Consider the following 12,574-nt stretch of genomic DNA (forward strand, 5'->3'; position numbering starts at 1 on the left):
AGTGCCTTGCGGTTGGAGTCCGAGCAGTTGCCATACCAGGCAGTGATGCAACCCATCAGGATGCTCTCGATGGTGCAGCCTTTTGAGGATCTGAGGACCCATGCCAAATCTTTTCAGTCTTCATGACTGTCTTGGTGTGCTTGGATCATGTTAGTTTGTTGCTGATATGGACACCTGCTACACTACAGCCCCGTTGATGAGAATGGGGGCTCATTCCTCCTTTTCCTGTAGTCCACAATTATACCCTTTGTCTTGATCACGTTGAGGGAGAGGTTGTTGTCCTTCCACGTTCCGCTGTCTCGTCGTTGTTGGTGATTGGGCCAACCACTGTTGTGTCAACGTCAAACTTCATGATGGTGTTCGAATATTTCCGGCGCCGACAGAGATGGCCGCCTCGCTTCGTGTTCCTAGGAAACTATGCAGTATTTTTTTTTTTTACATGTTATTTCTTACATTGGTACCCCAGGTAATCTTAGGTTTCAGTACATACAGTCGGGAAGAACTAATGAATATAAGAGCAACGTCAACTCACCATCATTACGACCAGGAATATGACTTTCCCGAAGCGGATCCTGTGTTCTGCCTTCCACCTAGGACAATGGATTGGATCCCAGCCGATGACCCAAAACAACGATGCCGTAAATGAGGCAAACGAAGCGGTATTCTGGTCAGGCTCCGGAGACGGGCACATCGCGCACTGCTCCCTAGCATACTACTCGCCAATGTCCAGTCTCTTGACAACAAGGTTGATGAACTCCGAGCAAGGGTAGCATTCCAGAGAGACATCAGAGACTGTAACGTTCTTTGCTTCACGGAAACATGGCTCACTCGAGAGACGCTAATGGAGTCGGTGCAGCCAGCTGGTTTCTTCACGCATCGCGCCGACAGAAACAACCATCTTTCTGGTAAGAAGAGGGGCGGGGGGGTATGCCTTATGATTAACAAGATGTGGTGTGATCATAAGAACATACAGGAACTCAAGTCCTTCTGTTCACCTGACTTAGAATTCCTCACAATCAAATGTCGACTGCATTATCTACCAAGGGAATTCTCTTAGATTATAATCACAGCCGTATATATTCCCCCCCAAGCAGACACATCGATGGCCTTGAACCAACTTTATTTGACTATGCAAACTGGAAACCACATATCCTGAGGCTGCATTCATTGTAGCTGGGGATTTTCACAAGGCTAATCTGAAAACAAGACTCCCTAAATTGTATCAGCATATCGATTGCGCAACCAGGGCTGGTAAAACCCTGGAACATTGCTATTCTCACTTCCGCGACGCATATAACGCCCTCCCCCGCCCTCCTTTTGGAAAAGCTGCACACGACTCCATTATGTTGCTTCCAGCCTACAGACAGAAACTAAAACAAGAAGCTCCCGCGCTCAGGTCTGTTCAATGCTGGTCTGACCAATCTGATTCCACGCTTCAAGACTGCTTCGATCATGTGGATTGGGTTATGTTGCGCATTGCGTCAAACAACAACATTGATGAATATGCTGATTTGGTGAGCGAGTTCATTAGAAAGTGCATTGACGATGTTGTACCCATAGCAACGATTAAAACATTCCCAAACCAGAAACCATGGATTGATGGCAGCATTCGCGTGAAACTGAAAGCACGAACCACTGCTTTTAACCAGGGCAAGATGACCGGAAACATGACCGAATAGTGTAGCTCTTCCTTCCGCAAGGCAATCAAACAAGCTAAGCGTCAGTATAGAGACAAAGTAGAGTCACAATTCAACGGCTCAGACACAAGAGGTATGTGGCAGGGTCTACAGTCAATCACAGATTACAAAAAGAAAAACAGCCCTGTCGCGGACCAGGATGTCTTGCTCCCAGACAGACTAAATATATTTTTTGCTTGCTTTGAGGACAATACAGTGCCACTGACACGGCCCGTAACCAAAATCTGCAGACTCTCTTTCACTGCAGCCGACGTGAGTAAAACATTTAAACGTGTTAACCCTCGCAAGGCTGCAGGCCCAGACGGCATCCCCAGCCGTGTCCTCAGAGCATGCGCAGACTAGCTGGCTGGTGTGTTTACGGACATATTCTATCAATCCTTATCCCAGTCTGCTGTTCCCACATGTTTCAAGAGGGCCACAATTGTTCCTGTTCCCAAGAAAGCTAAGGTAACTGAGCTTAATGACTACCACCCCGTAGCACTCACTTCCGTCATCATGAAGTGCTTTTTGAGAGACTAGTCAAGGACCATATCACCTCCACCCTACCTGACACCCTAGACCCACTCCAATTTGCTTACTGCCCAAATAGGTCCACAGACGATGCAATCGCAACCACACTGCACACTTCCCTAACCCATCTGGACAAGAGGAATTCCTATGTGAGAATGCTGTTCATCGACTACAGCTCAGCATTTAACACCATAGTACCCTCCAAACTCGTCATCAAGCTCAAGACCCTGGGTCTCGACCCAGCCCTGTGCAACTGGGTACTGGACTTCCTGACGGGCCGCCCCCAGGTGGTGAGGGTAGGTAACAACATCTCCACCCCGCTGATCCTCAAAACTGGGAACCCACAAGGGTGCGTTCTGAACCCTCTCCTGTACTCCCTGTTCACCCACGGCTGTGTGGCCATGCACGCCTCCAACTCAATCATCAAGTTTGCGGACGACACTACATTGATAGGCTTGATTACCAACAGCGACGAGACGGCCTACAGGGAGAAAGTGAGGGCCCTCGGAGTGTGGTGTCAGGAAAATAACCTCACACTCAACGTCAACAAAACTAAGGAGATGATTGTGGACTTCAGGAAACAGCAGAGGGAACACCCCCCTATCCACATCGACAGGACAGTAGTGGAGAGGGTAGTAAATTTGAAGTTCCTCGGCGTACACATCACGGACAATCTGAATTGGTCCACCCACACAAACAGCGTTGTGAAGAAGTTGCAGCAGCGCCTCTTCAACCTCGGGAGGCTGAAGAAATTCGGCTTGTCACCAAAAGCACTCACAAACTTCTACAGATGCACAATCGAGAGCATCCTGTCGGGCTGTATCACCGCCTGGTATGGCGACTGCTCCGCCCACAACCGTAAAACTCTACAGAGGGTAGTGAGGTCTGCACAACGCATCACCGGGGGAAATCTACCTGCCCTCCAGGACACCTACACCACCCGATGTCACAGGAAGGCCATAAAGATCATCAAGGACAACAACCACCCGAGCCACTGCCTGTTCACCCCGCTATCATCCAGAAGGCGAGGTCAGTACAGGTGCATCAAAGCAGGGACCGAGAGACTGAAAAACAGCTTCTATCTCAAGGCCATCAGACTGTTTAACAGCCACCACTAACATTGAGTGGCTGCTGCCAACACACTGACTCAACTCCAGCCACTTTAATAATGGAAATTGATGTAAAAAATACATCACTAGCCCCTAGCCACGTACCACAATGCTACTTAACCTCTTGGAACCCCCCCCCCCGGATAATTGTCATCAACTACGCTAAATAGCATAGCGCAACGGTCAAATAATCTGACTAGAAAATATTCATATTCATGAAATCACAAGTGAAATATTGCGAAAAACAGCTTAGCCTTTTGTTGATCACCCTGTCATCTCAGATTTTGAAATTATGCTTTACAGCGAAAACAATACAAGCTTTTGTATAAGTTTATACCAACAAAACATTATGTACACCTAGCGGCAGGTAACTTGGTCACGAAAAGCAATCAAATTAATAGTTTACCTTTGATGAGCTTCGGATGTTTTCACTCACGAGACTCCCAGTTAGACAGCAAATGTTCCTTTTGTTGAATAGAGATATTTTTTATATCCAAATACCTCCGTTAGTTTGATGCGTTATGCCTAGGAATCCACCGGATATAGCGGTCACGACAACGCAGACAAAAATTCCAAATTATATCCATAATATCGACAGAAACATGGCAAACGTGTTTTATAATTCATCCTCAAGGTGTTTTTCAAATATCTATTCGATAATATATCAACCGGGACAGTTGGCTTTTCACTAGGACCGGGAGGAAAAATGGCTACCTCTCTGTTTAGCACAAAAATCCCACTGAGAGCCAACAACTGACCACTTACGCAATGTTGACTTTACTCTCATTCTTCAAAATAAAGGCCTGAAACTACGTCTAAAGGCTGTAGACACCTTCGGGAAGCTACAGAAAAAGGAATCTGGTTGATATCCCTTTCAATGGGCAATAGGGATGCATAGAAAGACAGGGGTTTCAAAATAAGAGCCACTTCCCGATTCGATTATTATCAGGCTTTCGCCTGCAATATCAGTTCTGTTATACTCACAGACAATATTTTTACAGTTTTGGAAACTTTAGAGTGTTTTCTACCCTAAGCTGTCAATTATATGCATATTCTAGCGTCTTGTCCTGAAAAAATAGCCTGTTTACTTTGGGAATGTTATTTTTCAAAAAATGACTTGTGTGATAAGTTTGCCTCTCCTCATTTGATAGTAAAGAAATTAACCACCACATTTGGCAATGAGGATGGGATGTAAATCTTCACTTGGTGACCGCTCCTGACGACCTGGGTAAATCGTGCAGGAGGGATCCCTCAAACTTGGGATCTCAGGGAGACCAAACTTTGGGAACGAAGCAGATGGACCCACCTTTGATCTGAGAGGCAGCGAGCCGAGTGGATAATTTATCCCAGTTGGGATTGGTGCGGTTTGTAGGGGTTAGGGGCCAGGATGACTGTGGGTTCTGTGTGAAGCACGGTACCTGGTGAAACCCAATGGGAAAAGAACCTCATTCTCAAAAGTGTCTTTGCGACTGTCTAAGTGATCCTCAGAAGTGGTGAATTCCAAATATTTTAAATGCACTAGCCAGGTATGCCCTAGGTTTGGTAATTTAGTGTTAAAAATCTAGAATCTGTGTGAACTAGTTTTGGCCATTTAATGTTAAAACATCCGGAATCTGTATGATACAGTATAAGATAGTAAGGTAAACCTGTACTTGTTTTAAACCTGTACCCCATTTTAGAAGTATTGAAAGATGCATTATCCTAGGAACTAATCATGAGATAGAAATTTGAAAATATTCCTGCAGGTTAAAATATTGTTGAAATACAACTAATTGAATAGGTATGTTTGAGAATAGCATTGCGTGACTGTGATATGCGAGTTGTGTGAATAAGGAAAAGAGTCTTAATCTGACATTTGGATAGTAGCACATAGAAATATGCTTAACATTTCTAGCGCAGGGGTTCCTCGACAACATTCCGCTGAAAAGGCAGCGTGCGAAATTCTAAAATATTTTTTTGAAATACGGTGCCTTGCGAAAGTATTCGGTCCCCTTGAACTTTGCGACCTTTTGCCACATTTCAGGCTTCAAACATAAAGATATAAAACTGTATTTTTTTGTGAAGAATCAACAACAAGTGGGACACAATCATGAAGTGGAACGACATTTATTGAATATTTCAAACTTTTTTAACAAATCAAAAACTGAAAAATTGGGCGTGCAAAATTATTCAGCCCCTTTACTTTCAGTGCAGCAAACTCTCTCCAGAAGTTCAGCGAGGATCTCTGAATGATCCAACGTTGACCTAAATGACTAATGATGATTAATACAATCCACCTGTGTGTAATCAAGTCACCTGCACTGTGATAGTCTCAGAGGTCCGTTAAAAGCGCAGAGAGCATCATGAAGAACAAGGAACACACCAGGCAGGTCCGAGATACTGTTGTGAAGAAGTTTAAAGCCGGATTTGGATACAAAAAGATTTCCCAAGCTTTAAACATCCCAAGGAGCACTGTGCAAGCGATAATATTGAAATGGAAGGAGTATCAGACCACTGCAAATCTACCAAGACCTGGCCGTCCCTCTAAACTTTCAGCTCATACAAGGAGAAGACTGATCATAGATGCAGCCAAGAGGCCCATGATCACTCTGGATGAACTGCAGAGATCTACAGCTGAGGTGGGAGACTCTGTCCATAGGACAACAATCAGTCGTATATTGCACAAATCTGGCCTTTATGGAAGAGTGGCAAGAAGAAAGCCATTTCTTAAAGATATCCATAAAAAGTGTCATTTAAAGTTTGCCACAAGCAACCTGGGAGACACACCAAACATGTGGAAGAAGGTGCTCTGGTCAGATGAAACCAAAATTGAACTTTTTGGCAACAATGCAAAACGTTATGTTTGGCGTAAAAGCAACACAGCTCATCACCCTGAACACACCATCCCCACTGTCAAACATGGTGGTGGCAGCATCATGGTTTGGGCCTGCTTTTCTTCAGCAGGGACAGGGAAGATGGTTAAAATTGATGGGAAGATGGATGGAGCCAAATACAGGACCATTCTGGAAGAAAACCTGATGGAGTCTGCAAAAGACCTGAGACTGGGACGGAGATTTGTCTTCCAACAAGACAATGATCCAAAACATTAAGCAAAATCTACAATGGAATGGTTCAAAAATAAACATATCCAGGTGTTAGAATGGCCAAGTCAAAGTCCAGACCTGAATCCAATCGAGAATCTGTGGAAAGAACTGAAAACTGCTGTTCACAAATGCTCTCCATCCAACCTCACTGAGCTCGAGCTGTTTTGCAAGGAGGAATGGGAAAACATTTCAGTCTCTCGATGTGCAAAACTGATAGAGACATACCCCAAGCGACTTACAGCTGTAATCGCAGCAAAAGGTGGCGCTAAGTATTAACTTAAGGGGGCTGAATAATTTTGCACACACAATTTTTCAGTTTTTGATTTGTTAAAAAAGTTTGAAATATCCAATAAATGTCGTTCCACTTCATGATTGTGTCCCATTTGTTGTTGATTCTTCACAAAAAAGTTTTACAGTTTTATAGTTTTATATCTTTATGTTTGAAGCCTGAAATGTGGCAAAAGGTCGCAAAGTTCAAGGGGGCCGAATACTTTTGCAAGGCACTGTATGTAACTTTCACACATTAACAAGTCCAATACAGCAAATGAAAGATAAACATCTTCTACCCATCGTGTCCGATTTCAAAAATGATTTACAGCTAAAGCACAACATATGATTATGTTAGATCACTTGGAGTGTGGTACCATTGGAGTGTGGAAAATTGTAAAATATAGAAAAATCCTGGAATGAGTAGGTGTGTCCAAACTTTTGACTGGCACTTGCTTAATTAATTTTATGAATATTATAGTGTTTCTATTTCATTAAAAACGAAATACCCTCTGGGTAAATTTAGACCTGTTACGACTTCTACCGAAGTTGATGCCTCTTCCTTGTTCGGGCGGTGCTTGGAGGTCGACGTAGCCAGTCTTCTAGCCACCACTGATCCATTTTTAATTTTCCATTTGTCTTCTTGTTTTCCCACACACCTGGTTCTCATTTCCCCTCAGTATGTGTTGTGTATTTAACCCTCTGATTCCCCCATGTCTTTGAGTGGTATTGTTTATTCTGTTTCATGTTCTGTGCACGTTAGTCTGTTGCGCTGGGTTATGTTAACCCATGCTATTTTGTGTTCATTGTTCCGTTTGCTTTTGGTTCGCCTAAATAAAAGGCTCCGTTTGCTACCCAAAATCTGCTCTCCTGCACTGGACTCCCTTACAGCCATTTACGCATATCTAACAAGATAAATATTTGTAATAGAGCGCAAAACATTATGCAGTTTATTCCCCAAAAATATTTTGAGAAGAAAAAATATATTTGAAAACAAAACTAATTTTGCACAATTTTGAGTGTCAGTTTGGCTACAACCAATACTTTTCAGCCTTTCATTCTGACACAAAGGTAGCCGTAAAGGACACCTACGAATGACTGTGTGATGATAGCATCTCATGTAAGCAGCCCTGGGAGTTCTTCTGTCCAACTTCTAACATTACATAGCTAGTAGTTAGCTCCTACGATTCAGTGTCGGTTAATAACATTCTACTACATTACATACAGTTGATGTCAGAAGTTGGAGTCATTAAAACTAGTTTTTCAACCACTCCACAAATGTCTTATTAATAAACTATAGTTTGGCAAGTCGGTTAGGACATCTACTTTGTGCATGACACAAGTAATTTTTCCAACAATTGTTTACAGACAGATTATTTCACGTATAATTCACTGTATCACAATTCCAGTGTGTCAGAAGTTTACATACGTTAAGTTGACTGTGCCTTTAAACAGCTTGGAAAATTCCAGAAAATGATGTTATGGCTTTAGAAGTTTCTGTTCAGATAATTGACATAATTTGAGTCAATTGGAGGTGTACCTGTGGATGAATTTCAAGGCTTACCTTCAAACTCAGTGCCTCTTTGCTTGACATCATGGGAAAATCAAAAGAAATCAGCCAAGACCTCAGAAAAATAATTGTAGACCTCCACAAGTCTGGTTCATCATTGGGAGCAATTTCAAACGCCTAAAGGGACCACGTTCATCTGTACAAACAATAGTACGCAAGTATAAACATTATTGGACAAGGCAGCCATCATACCGCTCAGGAAGGAGAAGTGTTCTGTCTCCTAGAGATGAACATACTTTGGTGCAAAAACTGCAAATCAATGAGCCAAAATTAACTCAACTTATTGTGGGAAGCTTGTGGAAGGCTACCCGAAACGTTTGACTCAAGTTAAACAATTTAAAGGCAATGCTACCAAATACGAATTGAGTGTATATAAACTCCTGACCGACTGGGAATGTGATGCAAAAAATAAAAGCTGAAATAAATCATTCTCTCTACTATTATTCTGACATTTCACTTTCTTAAAATTAAGTGATGATCCCAACTGAGCTAAAACAGGGAATTCTTACTCGGATTAATATTCAGGAATTGTGAAAAAATGATTTTAAATGTATTTGGCTAAGGTGTTTGTAAACTTCCGACTTCAAATGTACATATGAGATGAGTAATGCAAGATATGTAAAGTGACTAGTGTACCATTTATACCAGTGTACCAGTGGCCAATACTTGTGTGTATATAGGCTGCAGCCTATCTGTGATATTGATGGCTATTTAACAGTCTGATGGCCATTTTAGATATAATCTGTTTTTCCAGTCTCTCTGTCCCAGAGCCCTCACCTCCTCTCTGTAGGCTGTCTCGTCATTGTTGGTAATCAAGCCTACTACTGTTGTGTTGTCTGGAAACTTGATGATTGAGTTGGCGGCGTGCTTAGCCATGCAGTCATGGGTGAATTGGCAGTACAGGAAAGGGCTGAGAACGCACCCTTGTGGGGCCCCAGTGTTGAGGGTCAGCGAAGTGTAGGTGTTGTTTCCTACCTTCATCACCTGGGGGCGGCCCCTCAGGAAGTCCAGGACCAAGTTGCACAGGGCGGGGTTTGGACACAGGGCCTCGAGCTTACAGATGAACTTGGAGGGCACTATAGTGTTGAATGCTGAGCTATAGTCAATGAACATCATTCTTACATAGGTATTCCTCTTGTCCAGATGGGATAGGGCAGTGTGTAGCGTGATGCCGATTGCATCGTCTGTAGACGGTGGGGCAGGAAGCAAATTGAAGTGGGTCTAGGGTGACAGGTAAGATGGAGGTGATGTGATCCTTGACTGGTCTCTCAAAGTACTTCATGATGACAGAGGTGAATGCTACGGGGCGATAGTCATTTAGTTCAGTTACCTTTGTATTCTTAGGTACAGGAACAATGGTGGGGACAGCAGACTGGGATAGGGAGAGACTGGATATGTCTGTAAACACACCAGCCAGCTGGTCTGCACATGCTCTGAGTGCCACCTGGGCCCGCAGCCTTGCGAGGATTAACACGTTTAAATGTCTTACGTTGGCCACAGAGAATGAGAGCCCACAGTCCTTGGTAGCAGGCAGTGTTGTTAGCAATGTGTTATCCTCAAAGTGGGCAGAGAAAGTGTTTAGCTTGTACGGAAGCAAGATGTCTTTGTCCTCGACATGGCTACTATTTATTTTGTAGTCCGTGATTCTCTGTAGACCCTGCCACATACGTCTCGTGTCTGAGCCTGTGAATTGTTACTCAACTTTGTCTCTATACTGACGTTTTGCCTGTTTGATTGCCTTGCGTAAGGAATGACTACTTTGTTTGTATTCTGCGATATATTCCAACTAGCAGGTTGCTGACTGGCAAGGCAAACCAATATATGCATGTTCCTCTACTGTAAATACACACGTTCAAATACAGGCATGTACACATACATAAGAGCCGTATATCCAAACTCTTACAATGACCCAGATAAGACACAGATGTACACACACACACGCACACACACACACACACACACACACACACACACACACACACACACACACACACACACACACACACACACACACACACACACACACACACACACACACACACGCTATATAGACTTGACTCAGCACAAACAGGGGACCTGGGGAGATGAGATGGAGCCCTGAGCGGTAATCACTGCACACTACACACACCGCACACTGAGTCAGCGCTTCAGCATGCCCGACCTCCATAGGGATGAGTGGGAGTAAAGTGCAACTGAGGCTCCTGTGGAGCCGAGTGGACCTCCATAGCGTGCCAACCAGGAATATCAGGCTTACCCATGACCAGGGATGGGCAGGATGCCTGCATTTGGTAAAACATATTTACATTTTAGCAAATTTTTGCTATTTGTTTTTGTTTACAAATCACTTTATTTTGTACAAAAAAGCACTGAACATTCTGTGGATTACGCATTCTCATCATAAATCATCGGTGTCCTGTAAAAACCTTGGGTAAAACTTTATTTGGACAATCCGGACTATCCAAATAAAGTGTGAGCAAACCTTTTGTCAGAATTATTTTGATTTCATTTTTTACATTAGTAGTCATCCCCCAATGTAATGTGGAAGTTTCCTTGAACTTAAAATTTTCTAGTATGCCGATGAAATCTAAAGCAGTCATTGGAATATTTTGTCAATACGGTACATTTTTGTCCAGGCATACTCGTGGACGGCCTTACCTGGAAGGGTCCGCTGGGGTTGACAATGATGTTGGCCTGGTTCCAGTCAGGACCTTGGTTCCCAATCAGGCTCCAGACCTTAGTGTCCACAGAGGCGATGCTCTTCACCCTCAGCCACACGTCCAGGGTACCTACATGTTGGGGTAGAGAGGGGAAAACAGAGCTAATTGAGGGGCTTTGGAGGGGTGTTTGTGTGTGTGTGTGGTCTTGTTCTTCTATCCTTGTGGGGACATTTCCCACATCCCCATGAGGACAAAGGCTATTTTAAAATTAGGAGTTAGGGTAAGGGTTACAATTAGGGATAGGTTTAGGGTTAGGGGTAAGGGAAAAATAGGAGAAAAAAATGGTCGCCACGAGGCTAGAAAAACAAGCGTGTGTGTGTTCAGTTTCTGTTTATTTTCACTGTTGTGTTTTGTACCCCAATCTAAGTTTATTAGATGTAAGTTTATTAGAAGTAAATTTTCCTTTTCTGCTGAGAGCACTTCCCTTTGTTTCTGCACCCTGCCTAGATGAGATTGAATAATATATTGGGTTCTCTTAAGCACAAGTAGTAGCGGTAATTCAATGCATAAGTTAGGTTCGCTGTCTCCCTAGCTTAATTATGGCTAGAGGCACCCCTCGACAACATTCCGCTGAAAAGGTAGCACATGAAATTCCATAGTTTTTTGTTGAAATATGTAACTTTCATACATTAACAAGTGCAATACACCAAATGAAAGATACACTTCTTGTTAAAACCTCTTAAGCCTATGCCTTACTTTTTCGAACATTCTGTTAAAAATCGCGCAACATTTCAGCGTCCTGCTACTCATGCCAGGAATATAGTATATGCATATGATTAGTATGTGTGGATAGAAAACACTCTGACGTTTCTAAAACTGGTTAAAACCTCTTAAGCTTAGGGGGGCGCTATTTCATTTTTGGATAAAAAGACGTTCCCGTTTTAAGCGCAATATTTTGTCACAAAAATATGCTCGACTATGCATGGAATTGATAGCTTTGGAAAGAAGACACTCTGACGTTTCCAGAACTGCAAAGATTTTCACTGTGAGTGCCCCAGAACTCATGCTACAGGCGAAACCAAGATGTTTCTGCAACCAGGAAATGAACAGGATTTCTGAGGCTCCGATTTGCATCATCTCCTTATATGGCCGTGAATGCGACAGGAATGAGCCTAACCTTTCTATCGTTTCCCCAAGGGGTCTGGAGCATTGTGACGTATTTGCAGGCATATCATTGGAAGATTGACCATAAGAGACTACATTTTCCAAGTGTCCGCACGGTGTCCTGCGTGGAAATTGGTGCGCAAAACTCAGCTGCTGGTATTTTTCCATGGGATTCTGAGAAAAACCATGCTTCCACGAACGGCATATCAATGAAGAGATATGTGAAAAAACACCTTGAGGATTGATTCAAACAACGTTTGCCATGTTTCGGTCGATATTATGGAGTTAATTCGGAAAAAAGTTCGACGTTTTGGTGACTGAATCTTCGGTTCGTTTCGGTAGCCAAATGTGTAGTAACAAAACGGAGCGATTTGTCCTACACAAAGAATCTTTCAGGAAAAACTGGACATCTGCTATGTAACTGAGAGTCTCCTCATTGAAACATCTGAAGTTCTTCAAAGGTAAATTATTTTATTTGATTCCTTTGCTGGTTTTTGTGAAAATGTTATGTGCTAAA

The 12,574-nt window shown here is 43.0% G+C and overlaps 1 long non-coding RNA gene across 1 annotated transcript in view; it reads right to left on the reverse strand.

Annotated features, from left to right (window-relative positions):
• The window catches only part of LOC116353384 (uncharacterized), a 31,334-nt gene extending 20,321 nt beyond the window's left edge, over positions 1-11,013 (reverse strand). The window contains exon 1 of the long non-coding RNA XR_004202799.1: positions 10,892-11,013. This is a non-coding gene — a long non-coding RNA (uncharacterized LOC116353384). The remainder of the gene's footprint in view (positions 1-10,891) is intronic.
• Positions 11,014-12,574: the final 1,561 nt, after the last annotated feature.

This window comes from Oncorhynchus kisutch, linkage group LG14 (genome assembly GCF_002021735.2).
Source record: "Oncorhynchus kisutch isolate 150728-3 linkage group LG14, Okis_V2, whole genome shotgun sequence".
Lineage (NCBI taxonomy): Eukaryota > Metazoa > Chordata > Actinopteri > Salmoniformes > Salmonidae > Oncorhynchus > Oncorhynchus kisutch.